Below are 15231 nucleotides of genomic sequence, written 5' to 3' on the forward strand. Positions count from 1 at the left end.
TGGAATGTCTTTCAATAATAAAGTGATCGACAGCAACGTGCCGTAGGTGTACGTTTTCAGTTTGGTTATAGCGTTTTACTAATTTTTAATGTCTCTTTTCTCGTTTCTCGACGGTGTCTAGGTCTATCGCTATCTTTCCTTACAAGGTGTAAATCTTGCCTTCCAAAAGGGTTCAAAGTGCATGAAGCATTACAAATTTGTAAGCAACAGTCAATCGTATCCTCTTGTTTGGACCATTACATCCTCAGAAAGCTCTTGGCAGTACATAAACATGTTTCATCAAAACATCGGCTAAAAACCAAATTTTGCAGGAACACATTTAGCCGTAAATAAAAAATAAATTAAATGTAACTCTTTAAGATTCCGTCTAACCGCAGAATATCGTCTCCCTATTTGCTTTGGCCCTCATGGTTGGAACACTTATTCGGTTCCGATCACATGTTCTAGCCGCAGGCAAAACACGATCCAATTTAAGCTACATCCAACTACCATAAGGGTGGCAAGTCCGGCCATTTTCATTTAAAGGTACACAGCATGCAACGATAAGTTCGTGTAAATATCAATTTCACATAGCTACAAACAAAAATATGAGTACACACAGGACAATTTCCAAAAAAAATGGAGTAAAAATAAATTTAAATAGAAACAGTTTAAACAGTTTTTAAAGGAAATTATTCTTGAAAAGTTCATGACCCTTAAGGTATAATCGTGCCCCGAGAAGGTATAATCGTGCATCGTTAGTGCTTATGCTATTGAAGTACATTTTGTTCCTTACACTCGCACCGATGATTCTTTACTTCCTGTTCCTCACATCCGTTCGTTGTTTGTTTTGTTTCATTTCCTTTTCCTGCCTTCGGGGCCTCATGTTTAAGCTCATTTGGACAATTAATTCAACGCCAGTGTTGTGCAAAACCGGCGTCTTGTTCTTGATTCCATTTATATGAATATAACGTCACATTTCCCAATGCAACAGATGGGTAGCCAAAATGGCACAGGAGCACAAGAAAAAAAATCCAACCAAAATAAAGCCCTTCAAAACGAAAGTTATACCATTTTAACATAGTTAATAACAACACGATATCAGAAATGGAATTCAATCTCTGAAATGGAATTGAAAACCTTCGTCAGAAATCAAAAATTCCCTTTAGGCTACTTCACTGAGCTTATTAATGATTTTTATTTTATAAAACAAAAATGCTGTGTTTCAAGAGAAATTGCCGTGCTTTTCCCCTTTTTTCCGTTCCATACTGCTTTTCCCCCACGAACGCACACGACATCCGTGGCCGCCAAAATGTCTCAGCAAATAATGCTTGGGAGTTTCACAGCCCTTACACTACGCTGTTGTTTTGTATTTCGCATATTTTATGATGACGCCGACATATCCTAAGTGTGTGGCGCCCCCCTCCCCCACATGTGTGTCTGTGAACGCATGAAATGGTTCATCACACTTAGAGCCCTTCCCTTTTCAACAACCCTCCCGTGCGTCGCCATGCGGAGAGCGAAAAAAAAATGCATAATTGGATGAGCAAACGAGTTACGGCACAATGTCGCATACAACGCAACGATCGCTAGGATCTCAAAACGTGTCCCTGCAGAAATATCCCCACCCTTTTTCAACAGTTCTCTCCCCCCCCCCACCGCCCCGAACGTCCCAACCACCATCCCCTGCGGGGCAAAAGCTTTTATGGGTCACCCTGTGTTTGTTGCCGTTCGGTTTCTTTTGCTGCAGAATAACAACCGACGGACACTTGGGCAATATAAATTGAGTTACGGGAAAAGTTTGCTTGTTTTACACAAGGCCATCGGCAGAGCAGTGCAAATGTCGATGAATTGAAGGCACACAGAGACGACATCGACGGGTTGGGGGGAAAAGTACACAATTCGCTCGCTAGCGGACAGCATCAAACAATGTAGTATGGAAATGGGAAGGGGTTTTACGCTTTTCCAGCTTGTAAGTATGCTTTCCTTCTTGGCGCTTATCGCATTCATCCACCAACTCGACGGCAAGCGGGAAAACCAACCAACAGCCCCACACACAATGGAAAGAAGGGCTTCAGTGCAGGCTGGAAATGGCTTTAAAACTGTATTTATGTTGTTTTTAGATATTCAATGTATTGAACTACTCAGGCATTATTGAATGATGGCGCCGGCTTCTTCTCGGACTTCGTACAAACGCAATCAATGAAGACGCAAATAGAAATTACAATTACTGAAATAGAAATTATACTATATTTATTGCGTTTCGATTTTAACAGCTTCCCAATTAAAAAGAGAATTGAAATTTAAGCTAATGCAAGAATTCAGACATCAAACTCGGGTTTGCCGCCTCCAAGAGCCTGAGTTACTTAATAAACATTTCATGTCACGTTACTCTTATTTCATACATTCAGCATGTTGTGCTGAGAATTCTTGAAGCCGCGACTTGGGACCGATGTAACTGTAGTTGTTTTTTTTTTCTCCTTTTCTCTCCTTTTCTCTATCTCTCTTTCTCTATATGCTATTCAAACATTTCCCTTGCTTTGCAAGTTCTAGAAAGGAACGAGAAAAAAACAACAACACAAGCATAAATGTCTATTATTCACTACATTTCCTGCTGACTCAAACGCAAAGGAGCCCGGCCGCCACCGATAGCATGGGAGCCCGCTGCTACTGCTGGGTCAAAAGAGGCCGTGTGCCGTGGCTAAGCCGTGACCGTAACCGGGAGAGTACCGGGCAAAACTGGGGTAGAATTTCAACAGTACTTTGCAAACGAATAAAAAAAAACAGCAAATGTCCAACGCGAGTAAGCAAGAAATTGAAGAAGCTGAATAAAAAAAAACGGCCCCCCAATCAACGTCGTCAACAGCCACAAACACGCGCGCGCGCGCGTTACGAAATGCAAAACGAAGAAGCCAAAAGCGATTAGCGTAAAAGCGCAAGCACCACACGCAGCAAAACATGATAAGCGAACAAGCATGCACATTCCCACACACACACGCACACGCATACATTCTGGCACCCCTTTTGGGGGCAGGGCACCAGAGAAGCAAAGCGAAGAAATGATGAAAAACCGTGCAAATATGGTGTAATGGGGATGAGATGTGGGGAGTACATAAATTGGAAGCGTGGAAACGATTTTAACCCCCCACCCCTGACCAACCGGCCCACCTCCTGAACTGCAATCCCTAGCCAGGGTCTAATATACTGCTATCACCCCAATTGTGAAGGGTTGCGCACCCCTGAAGGGAGGACACCGCACGATCAAACGGGGCGCGCACCACGAGTGTTGCCGCCGGAATGGGACGGACAATAAATAAACATCGCCTCATCTCTTTCGCCCACCAACCCAACAACAACGCCCGCGCCGGTTTCCCGAATGCTTATGCAGAGAACGATCGCGAGTTGTTGTTCTTTACACTTGCGTATACATGTTGCTACCTTTTTGCTTAAAGTTCCCCTCTATTTTCCAAGCGAATGAGAGAGAGAGAGAGAGAGAGAGAGAGAGAGAGAGAGAGAGAGTAAACCATCAAGAAAAACGCAAAAAAAACAAAATCAGCCCCAAAGGAAAAGCTCACTGACCTCCGTGTGTGTGCCTGCGTGTGTTTGTGTGCTTGGGAAAAGGGTTATAACCAATAAAAAGAACATTACAGACATAAACGAGAGAAAAAATGGGGATATGGATCCAGCCATATCTTTTGCCGGCCAAGAAGTTGCTGCCGTGCTGCCTTGCACCAAGAGTCATCCGCGTATTCCGTTTTTGTTTTATCACCCGGCGCTCAACGTGAGCCGGCCAGAACCGTGGCACACAACACCCGGCAGCGGGAGTGTGTATGAGTTGTTGGCACACTACAAAAACCGGGCCTCTAAATGGAGGAAGGAAACACCTCGCTAACGGTGAGAGCTGCGTGTTTAAGGCTGATGTGAAGCAAGCAGCAGTAGCAGCAGTGGTAATCGCGTTGGTTCCGCTCTGCGGTCATCCCGATTTAGCTCCACTTTATCCAAGTGCCTGCCTGCCTGCCTGCCTGTGTGTGTGTTAAACGTTAAATTTATTCCCTTTCCCTCCCAATGAGAGAAGGCCAATGGTTTAGCGCGGGTCAATTTGCGAACCAGGATGAGAAACATCACTCATCTAGAGGTGAGCGTGCGAGCTTACGAACTCACCCTCAGGCGGCACCCTCTCCCCTGCTAAGGGTGGTCTGTTTGGAGGTGAGGAAATTGTTTGCAAATTTATTGGAACACATTTGCGAAATGTGAACCAATGCGTGGCAAAAAGCAGGGGATCTCCCGGCGCTGGTCGAAGGGCAGGACGACGGCGTGGCGGAGGGATGATGCAAAATGATTTGTTGCATACGTCCTACACCCCACATGCACGGTAGAATGGACTCTTCGACCCTTACACAGTAGCAGCAGTGGCCATGGTTGTTGTATCAATGTTACCAATTTTGAGGAATTGTTTCACGGACGGATTGCGGAACACTTCGCGGCGTTTTATATAAACTTCACCGTCCACCAAACGATTAAACGATCATTAGCTTGCGTGTGTGTGGCGGCTTTTCGTTGGATTGATTGTCCGATTAAGTGAACTGTGTCTCGATCAGCTTGGAAAGAGGAAAACGAACATGCGGCCACAGTACAAAATGGTCTCCGAGCAATGATCGATACATTTTCTTAAAAACCCAACCAGCGGAAAGCAAACACACTTCACGGCGATGCACAATGCCGCCGATTCTTCTAACACACATGTCCCCATATGGCCCCCTCCCACCCGTCGGCACAGCCCTGGGACGTGTTCAATCATCAATATTTACCTGTCCTCAATTCGTTTATATTTGCGCAGCGGCCAGCCACGCATACAGCTTCAAGAGTTACAACACAACAAGTAAAGAAAACGCCAGTTACTGAAGAGGAGTGAGGGGGGGGGGTCTGTATCGGCGTGGACAGCTGATCCCCCCCCCCCTCTCTTCTGTGGTATGGGGTGAATGGTAAAAACAGATATCGATTGGAAACCAATATTTAATAACAAACCAAAGAACCACTCGGAAGAAATATTGGATCGAAAAAGAATTCTGGTGCCGTGACCAGGATACACGTTTTATTGACGGACTCGGTGCATCCAAGTGCTGCTAGTTCTCCATACAAACTGCCAACCACAAATTAGTTTCTGATAAAAAGCTTAGAGTATTTTCTTCCCAAATATAAATGTCAACATTTACGATCAGCTGTTCAACAAGTGTCAAAATAGTACAATTTTTGAATTAAAAAAGCTAAAAATATAAAGCTTAAAAGTAAAAAAACGCTTGAAAATATTGTTTTTTTATTAGTTCATCAAAAGAATACAAATATTTTATTGCACATTACACATTATACGGAGTAATAATTACTCCAATACGGCATGTTTAGAATGCAAACTGAACTGCCATGTAGAACAAACTTGCAGCGTGGGGAATTTGACGCACACTGATGATATACTATTTAAGTATCTCACAAACCTACAATCATCATCTACAAACGCAGCCAGGATGAGCTGTCAATGAAAAATGTTAAAATATTTCCGATAAGAGTTTATACGTCATATGTAACTCAAAGATTTCCGTCTTACGGAGACTTTCCTTCTTGGAGAAGCATTAAATGTGAAGAAAATTCGTTCTTCTTAGAGAAATTTTTTGTTTTCGGAAAGTTACAACTTAGAGAAGCTTCAGTTTTCTTCGAACTGAAATTATCACAGACCTCGTTGGTTGAATGCAAATTAAATGTTGGTGCCGTGACCAGGATACACTATTGAAGTATGATACTGAAATAAGTAGCAAATTAGCTTGAAATCATTGGAAAATGTTACGTACAACGAGTACAAGTGGGATACTCAACTGGATCGCACCTCCATCCAATTGGGTAATAATGAGTAATATGGAAGAAAAAAGCACACGAGTTAAAGGTATTTGAAAAGGGATTAAACTGTCATAATTGTTAACCAAAATTTCAAAACGCGAACTCATTTCCAATAGAATATGTTAATTTTTCCAAATCAGATATCATGTTCCCACTACTCACCACACAAAAGCCAAGGGACACTGAATCGATATAAATTCAACAACGGTGGATTTATTATGCCACATCCACAACCACAGCTAGCACACGCCTAAGCAGCGCGGCACAATCCAAAAGCAGTAATAAAACACCGAATCGAACAAGAACCTCGAACGAAACGGGCCCACAAAGAAGAAACAATCATGTTCCAGCTCACTTCACGATCGGATTCGCGCTGAACGCTCTGTGATCATCTACTCTCTTCCGCGATCACGGCGATCATACGGTGGCTATATATCGGCATCCGTGTACCAAAACGTTTAGCTCAGTGAACGGGGATCTTCTCTTTTGCGCCATCTTCTCGCGATTTGCTACATCGCAGGGAGCCAATCATCCCCTCGGAACCCCATCGCTACGTGAGGTAGTAAAACATGATTGTGACGACGAAACAGCATCATCACAGAGATGAATTCCAAGCACCGATCCGAGCATCTCTTTTTTGGTTCTCTGTCATTCTCGCGCCCATTCCCTCTCGTTCATCCCTTGTGTGTATCGCCAAACCATCGGAAAGGGTCAATTACAGGGAGGAAAAAGGGCGCGCCTGCTCATAGCACTAAAGCTCCCTTTTTTAGAAGTTTTAGAACGGTTGAAAGGACCCCGGGTGTCAGTTTTCTATCCGCTCTAGACTGCCCTTGCCGAAGCATCACGCAACATCATTCCCATGGCTGTAAAATAGATTCAAGCAGCGAAGAGTCTTGGCAATTTTATATTTCTTGAATTCAACACGTATCTTTTGGTGCTATGAAACGCTACTAATGATCTTCTCATCCATTCCATCAAGTCTCACTGCGGTTCACGCCAGAACGAATGAAACGAACGAAAGAGTGGAGATCGATTTCAATCCGATCATGACGCTCCGACCATAGCGAAGCGAAGGAGGGGTTGATGAAGATGAATAATCGGCGCTTAGATGATACTGCCCTCTTGGACTGCATTTGGTGTGCCTTAAGGAAATTTACTCCATTTCCTATCCTCTGCTTTTGTGGCAATCATCTCACGTTCCCTTCTTCGAGGCAGCAGTTGCTCTGCAAACGGTACCGTAAATGATGGAAACGGGAACAACAAAAACGCCACTTGCGGAGCAGCCAGCGTCTGTTTATTAATAAGCATTAAATACTTCGCTTCGTTCCTTCTCCACCCTGAAAAGGCGATGCTCGGAGAACAATAGCCCAGAGACAGCGGAGCGGTGCGATCCGGCGGGGGATGCAGATACAGCATACCGATACACACAGCAAAGCGGAAACCCTCGCCCACCATATCCCCCACCATATCCCGATTCTCTTTCTTCACCTTTATTGCATTATTCAACAGTGTTCATCCCGTGCACGGGGTGTGTACGTCTGCGACAATCAGCAACATCGGAAGGTAAGACATCGCGCAATATAATGAAGCAGGTATTTTGCTCCAGCACCCCACCGGATAATCTCGCTTCAAAACTTCATCCACCCACTCGTACGCGATGCATCACTTACTACCGACACTCACCCCTCTTACGGTGTACCCTGGGGATGCCCCTCAATAAATCAACCACAGACGTCATAAAGCGCCAAAGAGTAGGAAAGGGAGCCCCAAGGGCTATATCGAACGATGGCCCCGAGATGAGGGCTTTGGCTTCGATGTGCGCACATTTTCTTTGCCATCGGGGCAGGGAGGGATGGAAGTGCCCTTCTACACACAGCGGAAGATACAAACGCGACATAGAAAATGAATGAAGATGCAAGAGACTAGAAGAAACGATTCTTAGCGAAGCGAAAAACAATCTTCTGTCAGTAGTGGCCACCTACACATCTACAGCCGGAAGAAATGCGCCACAGCATCTTGGCCTCTGGAGCCTAAAGTCACTGACGGTGGTCTTTGTTGCCTACGCGACGATTCTTCATTAAAAAGAAAGTGGCCTATGTGGGCTCTAAGTAAACACGGAGAAGAATCAGCAGCAATTGCTCTTGATTCTCGAGCAAAGATATTGCAGCAAATGATAGTCAGGACAAATGGTTACATGACTAAAATAACAAGGCTGCTGAAGGCAAGTAATGCAGATATGGAAGATGAAAAGTTTATATACCGTCAACAAATCAAATTCAATTTCACTATATTACACGAATGGCAAGGTAACTTTTTCTTTTAAATTGGACAATTATTCTTCAATGTTTGATGAAGGAGGAACTTCACATACATTCGCATTAACCACTGACAAAAAAGCAGACACCATTGACAGGTGGTGACTCTGATAGAACAATCTTATTCCTAAAATGAAGAATTCCTTTTCCTTCGTCCGGACATAGGTCGCCATTCGTTTAGAATCTCCCCAAGTTATATAATAGATTTTCAACGAAGAATTAGAACCGCAACGTACTCTAACAAATTTATAACAACCTCATTGGCAAATAATATTCCACAAGGCTCCAATGCTTTCCATCACAAACTCTCATTCGTTTTTGCGCCTGAAGACGCTAAACACCTTACCATTTTAAGCAAAAAGCAAAACCCGTTGTTTAAAATCACCTGCACGCTTTAAACACACCGCAGAATGTACGGCCCATCATGTGCAACAATAGCATCTCCACCTACCAGTCGCTTATCAACTAAACACCATGATTTCCATCGGGAACCTTCATTAGGTGTGTGTAAGCGTGCACTTTTCGATATTGATTACTGCTTCGATAGCTAATCAGCTCCACTACCTACCGTTGAACCGTTTTTATTGTAACTACAACAAAGTTCGGTTCTGACGGCGAAAAGTGCTGCTAACAGCGGAACGATGGCAAATCCAGAGAGGGTGTTTTTATAAAACAGAAAAAATCCTCTCTCACTTTAGGTGGATAGCTATTATCCAACGTACATAGAAAGTGTTGACGCATTCATTAAACCATACATATGGGGGTAAGCTTGGAAGGATGTGGCTGGTGATTTAGAATTTAAAATAAAGCAAAATTCTATGCTGCAGCAGGCACAGCAACTCACGCAATCACTCACCCCCTTCATGGAAATGATTCTATTGGAGCCTTTCGCAGTATCAATTTCACGCAAACCATTACACGTGACCGTAGTTGGGCCGAAACACAACTCGAATTCATGTTTGTTTCTTTGCATAGTAAATACCATTCCAACTATTTGAAGCGGAACCATTTACATCTTCCTATTGCTCGATTTGCATGCAGCAGACAACAAGACACCCAGATTTGTGTGTCTACTTCCAGGACAGCACGTGTTCAATTTCAGAGACGCAATTCGCCACGTGGTTGTGGATTTTGCCAAGAAAAGGATATGTTTTTACAGTGGTCACGACAGGGAAATTTTAAACCCCACGAGTTTCCGCATGTGTGTAGGAGCTGTGGCTGGCCAAATGCACGTGCCCGGTCAATTATTGATAAAATCGACCTAATCACCCTAAAACCATGGTTTCTTTTCTTGACTAAGATTTTGGCAATGGCATAACGAAAGAGTTACTAGCTGTAGGAGGTCCCCTAGTACAGTGGATCACAGAGCTTCGTGAAGATACAAGGGCCTTGCTAACATTACTACTCGTTATACAGTCTGCGTTTTACTAACGCTTACTAGACTTATTTTACCATGCAGTCGGATAGTCCATGGATATAGTCCTTGCTAGGGGAACTGGCCGGGATTTTGTCTCAATCCAGCCATGTGAGACTGGCGCCGCTATCAAAAACACAACCGCCGTTGTGCCGAAACAAATTTATTGTATTAATTTAGAAGCTATTGACAGATTTGTTTCAATGTTGTGCTATAAACTAACGGCGCTGACTCATGTACCAGATACCGCAGTATATCTCGAAGACTACATGTACGACGGTTTGTACGGATAATGTTTTAATCAATGGTTCTTCTTTTCATCATTTTTGATTATCTGCTTAAGAAAGGTAATATGTTTACGAGAGTAATATATTTACAACATAAATTTTGAAGAAAACTTTATGTTTTGCTGCTCACTTTCTGTAACACTGCTCTGGTGTATAGCTTTATTGCTGGAGCTTATGAATGTCAATCTGCCCACTCTTGCAATCCCACTGTGATGTGATTATGGCTAACGAACAAAAACAATGTGGCAAAACAATACCTCGTCGATCCTCGGGGAGGGAGAGGAGATCATCAACAGGACGGATTATAGAGCAAACCCCCAACTCAGCCCCAACCCAACGCCAAAAGCGAAAATAATTTCCCTATGCTTACTTTGTTGCTATCCTAACGCTGTAGAGTGCGGCCGTTTTCGAAAGGTAGCGTCTCCAGCAAAACAGTACCAGAGCACCACCAACACACGGGGTACCGGACGAAATGCGCGATTCGGTTCCGGGTTTTGGGGAGGAAATGGTTTAGCACTTCCTGCTGCCGGTGTTGATCGTTGCCTGGAGGCTGCTGCTGCTGCCGCCGCTGCTACTGTGTGAGTATATTCGATGTACCTTTCGGTACACCCGTGTGTTTCCGTGATCCGTCGAGTTGCTGCTGCTGCTGCTGGTGTTGTGTGCGAATCAGCGGTTCACCTTAATCATATACACCCGCCCACGGATACACAAAGAGGCCGTTCTCCTCGGCTCCCTTCCCCAGCACACACGCACACACACACGCGCGCGCACACACTCAATAGTGCCACTAAGCCGCCGTCGAGACGCAGAGGGATTTGGTAAATTGGATGACTTTTGCACCGCAGCACACTACCACACACGACGCGCCGCTGCTGACGGGAATGATAATGCCGCGCTGATGGTGGCGCTGACGATGACGATGCGGACGGTCGCACAACATTCTTATCAATCATCACATTCGCAAACCGCCATCATTATTGTGGCATACATACATTTTTAACGCACAAACACACACTCACACACATTTAACACCCCGAGGTATTAGAGCACAGGCGATACGGACACAAAGGACGCGCAAGGAATGCTGACGGTGGGGGCGTTATACCAAACGAAAAGAAAAAAACAAAGTTTTCCTTTCTTTTCCCCGTATTCCCGTCACTGCACCGTGGCCAGGGAGTGAATCGATCGCACACACCACCACGCGGTGGCCCTTTCACTGGCGCACGCACACTTCCGCATCTGGGGGGGACCGCGATCGTTGTCGCGTAAACAACAATACGCTTAGCACACGATCCGCATCAACACGCGAATCAGTATGGTACACTAAAAGCCCATCGGGGCACATACAACTAGCACAAAACCATACACTTCTGCACACACACACACACTCGCGCACACCACCAACAATGCGCACATACACACACGTGATATGGCGAGATACGCGAGGTGGCTCCAAGCGCACACTGCGGGACTTTTCTTCCTTTGCTTTTTTTCTTTTCCTTTACCACCTTTCTTCGCTTCACTTTTCCTTTAGCTCTTTTTCACTGCTTTTACGCTTTTCCGCACTAAGTTGCGTGAGGGGTTGGCGGTTTAAACGGTGGACAGACGGAACTGAAACACTCCTGCCCAAGCAGCAACAGCAGCGCACACACTTGCACGAGAAATCAATTCCACCACTATCACGACACTAACAGCTTGCTGCCGCGTTGTACGTCGTTGTTGCTGGTGTTGTTGTTGCTACGGCTACGGGTGCTGCTACTACGATTATTGCACACCAGCATCACCATCACCATCATCGCCATCGTCGGCCAACACTCGCCCGCGAGACAAAGATGTGCGGCGTCACTACGGCCGGACCACGGGCACAACTGCGGCAACACTGCGACGAATATTTGGGTGCTGCTGGCTCTACTGATACGCTACCAACACAGCGCGCGCTCTCTCTGTAAGCCACTCGTTTGGTTTGGCGCTACGATTGCTTTCCCATCCAATTTGGTTGGAATCGGCGGTGGCGGCGACGGAAAACGATGAAATAGAACGGATCGATGAAGCTGCTGCCGACACAGAGGGGCAGCAAAAAGCACATGTAAACAAATACTACCGGGCCCCTGTGTGTGCGCGCTGTATGAAGATCTCACACTAAATTACACTACACTGCACACACACACATACACTCACCGAGCGCATGAACATACGCTCAACTAGAGACACATACAGACGTGTGGTACGCCCGTGTGTGCCCTTTTCAGCACACACTGTTCCCTAGCAGGATGTGCGTTTGGCCTCCACCGTGCCGTTTGGTGTTTGGCGGTTAAGTGCGACGCAGTAACTTTTCTTCCTATCGTAATTCCTTTTCCGGTTTTGTCTTCCTTGCCCGTGAAGCAATAACAATTACAATAACAAACGAAAGAAACACACGCCTTCCAGCGTCAGGTGGTACGCTGTAACCGAAACATCAATCGAACAATGCAAACCGAGTGCACCGTCAAGAACACTAATCTGCAAAAGAATAAAAAGGAAATTACAATACGTACAATTATTGAATTAACGGCTTTCGTTACGACTTTAACCCAGGATATTAGTTCACCTGCGGGTCTACACATAATAAATTGCTAACTCATTGCTGTGTTTTAACCCGTGTTGGCCACCAATAGATAATGTGCTCTAATTTCGCGTTGTTTCCCACAAGCAATTCCCAATTTGCGTTCTAATCGATGCTAATCGAGGACCAAATCGCTTCAAGTCACAATCAGTCCGGAATATATGTGGTCAGTTTACACACATGGGGCGAGTCATAACCCTTAACCGAACTAAGCGTCTTAAAATTTCGATGATATATTCGATCTTGCTTTTTGTGCTCCGTCGTTCCTTAGTGCTGGAAATGTTCAACGACTGAAAAAAAAGATACAAAAAAGAACATTATTACACATCTGCTGATTAGTTTCCTTCCGCTAAAACGATCGTTTGCTTTGATCGCATTATTCACCTTTCCGCAATGGCAATATTCGTCTCTCCAGTCGCAAAAACAATAATCAGCGGATGCGTGTGTTGTTTGCCGCTGACAGGCCCCGACCGTACAACGCACAAAACGCATATGGAATGACAGTTCTAAGCACACCCACACTACTATCCCGTACTCCGGGGGACGAGAGCGAGAAGCAACCAACACTACCAAACAAAGAAGACCAAAAAAAATACTCATCGAGAGCAATCGGGAGCAAGGACATGACTGACGTCCGGCTTTTGCGGTAACACAACTCACCAACAACAACAACTCAACCACCCCCAAGTCCCGGAAGGTTGGATGTTCCTCATTAGACAACCCACCCGAGTCCGGTATCAAGAGAGGAATGGGGGTTGAACGGAAAGGGATGTTAATCCCACATCCACCCTCCACGAGATCCCATCGGTAATCTGCTTGTGGTGTTGGTGTTTCACAATTTTCCCGCACTGCGTTGCCATGGTACTCTTTTCCTTGGTTTCCCAATCAACCCGTGCCCATCTTGGGTGAACATGAGTTGGCCTTCGATGGGGTGATCCGTCCGAGTGGGGTGTATGGATTAACGTTTGACATAATGTCATTCCAAATGACCCATCTGTCCATTGGCAAAACATAAACCCCCCTTCCTTCCGTTTTCCTTCCTGTAGCAAGTGCACCCCTCCCTATCTTCCCCACACACCCTTTCTAACCCCTCAAGTGGGGCTCTATATTGGGCGAAATATGAAGCTTCCTCTTTACACTATTTTCCGTGTTTTCCCCGTTTCCTATGCACCTATTACCACCACCTTCTCTCTCTCTACGCACCGTTGATCGGCATATGATTTTCTTCTTTCTCTATATTTCCCTCTGTTTCACACAGTGCTCCCCCTTTTCCCCACTGCTAACTTCTTCTCCTCATGCGGGTTTCCGCCAGCGCCTGCTGCGTTACACGTCGAAGCTCAGAGCAGCCGTACGAACCGTATGATGGCGTTCAGATGGCGACACCAGTGTATGCGTGTAAACTTGGTCGACCGCGGTCGAGGTAGGCGATGCGAACCTGCCCAACCAGAAACCCCAAACTTCACTTCCGGAATTATGGAAAAAACAGTTCACCGCCGCTGTCTGTGGTGATCTTTGCCTACTGCGGATTCCGCCACTACGGCCAGATTCCGGACACAACACACTCTCTCGCCGACGGACGGATTACACCAGCTAGCGCCATATCACGCACACCACCGAATATGTACTCTCCACGGGCAAAGAATCCTGCAATTCCACACAGAACGATTGTTTCGTCACTGTTTTCCTTGTTCCAAAACTCCAACGACACGCACACACGCCTTGTCGTACCTTTCCAAACCAATAGCACATCGAAAACGGTGGCCACCTCGCGGATCTTACGGAATCGCGAAATCCGCATTTGTGTTACGTTGCGTTACGATCGCTCGCTGTGTGTGCCCTCCCCAGCACCATGCTTCCGCATCAACCCCTTCTCCTGACACGGTCTTGTCAAACGAGGTTCAGCCAGAACCGCTCCTTTTCACGATGGGCGATCGGGGTTTTCACGCTTTGCCACTGATTTCTCACCTTTCACCCCACCTGTCACGAACGATGCACGGTTCCGGCGGTTCCGTGAATTGTCTATTTGTTAGGTTATTGCACGATTTTTCTTGGAAATACGTGGGAAAAATGGGAGAACAAACCGAAACCGCGACGAAACGATTCCTTCGCTCTTTCTGCCGTGCTGCCACACACACAACTGCACGCCACCTCTTTACGGAACCGCATGTACACGGGAAGAGCGAGACGGCAATGCGCGTTCGCCTCGTATGTAATACGTGCACTGAAGCGATGCGGCATGATGTAGTTTACCCAGGCGTCCGCAAGATGGCGTTGGTGCGGTGTGTTGCATGTACGTTGGTGTGCGTAATGACGGTCCGATTTTCGCCTTGATGGGTACAGCGTCGGGCGAAATGGTTAGAAATTGCCAGGAGAGCTGTCATTTATATTCGAAATTTATTTTGAAATAATTATGCTGGCCGTTAGGGAAAACAAAACCGACGAGAAAGGTAATAATTTAATATTAAAGGCTTCAATCGATCACAATCACTAAAAGATGTAGGATTTGGCATTAAAAAATCCAAATTATTGCCTCGATCTAAAACTGTACTTTTACTTTCTTTTGGCTTTTAAGAAATATTTTTATAAAACACTAATAAGGAGATGTGTGTCGACGAACGAAGAACTTTTATAATTCCGATAATTACATTCGTCTCTGAGACACGGACGATTTCCAGAGCTGACGAAACCCTAATCCTAAAGCCGAGTTTGAAAGGAAGAAGCTCAGAAGGATTCTGTATGTGTGGAACC

The 15231-nt window shown here is 45.4% G+C and overlaps 1 protein-coding gene across 1 annotated transcript in view; it reads right to left on the reverse strand.

The window, feature by feature from the left end:
- LOC128297087 (uncharacterized) overlaps positions 1–14608 on the reverse strand; it is a 93630-nt gene extending 79022 nt beyond the window's left edge. Inside the window, exons 1-2 of the mRNA XM_053032651.1 lie at positions 14565–14608; positions 10252–12380 (exon numbers count right to left, since the gene is read on the reverse strand). The gene's annotated coding sequence lies outside the window, so the exon portion shown is untranslated. The remainder of the gene's footprint in view (positions 1–10251; positions 12381–14564) is intronic.
- Positions 14609–15231: the final 623 nt, after the last annotated feature.

The sequence above is a fragment of the Anopheles moucheti genome, chromosome 2 (genome assembly GCF_943734755.1).
Source record: "Anopheles moucheti chromosome 2, idAnoMoucSN_F20_07, whole genome shotgun sequence".
NCBI classification, from domain to species: Eukaryota; Metazoa; Arthropoda; class Insecta; order Diptera; family Culicidae; genus Anopheles; species Anopheles moucheti.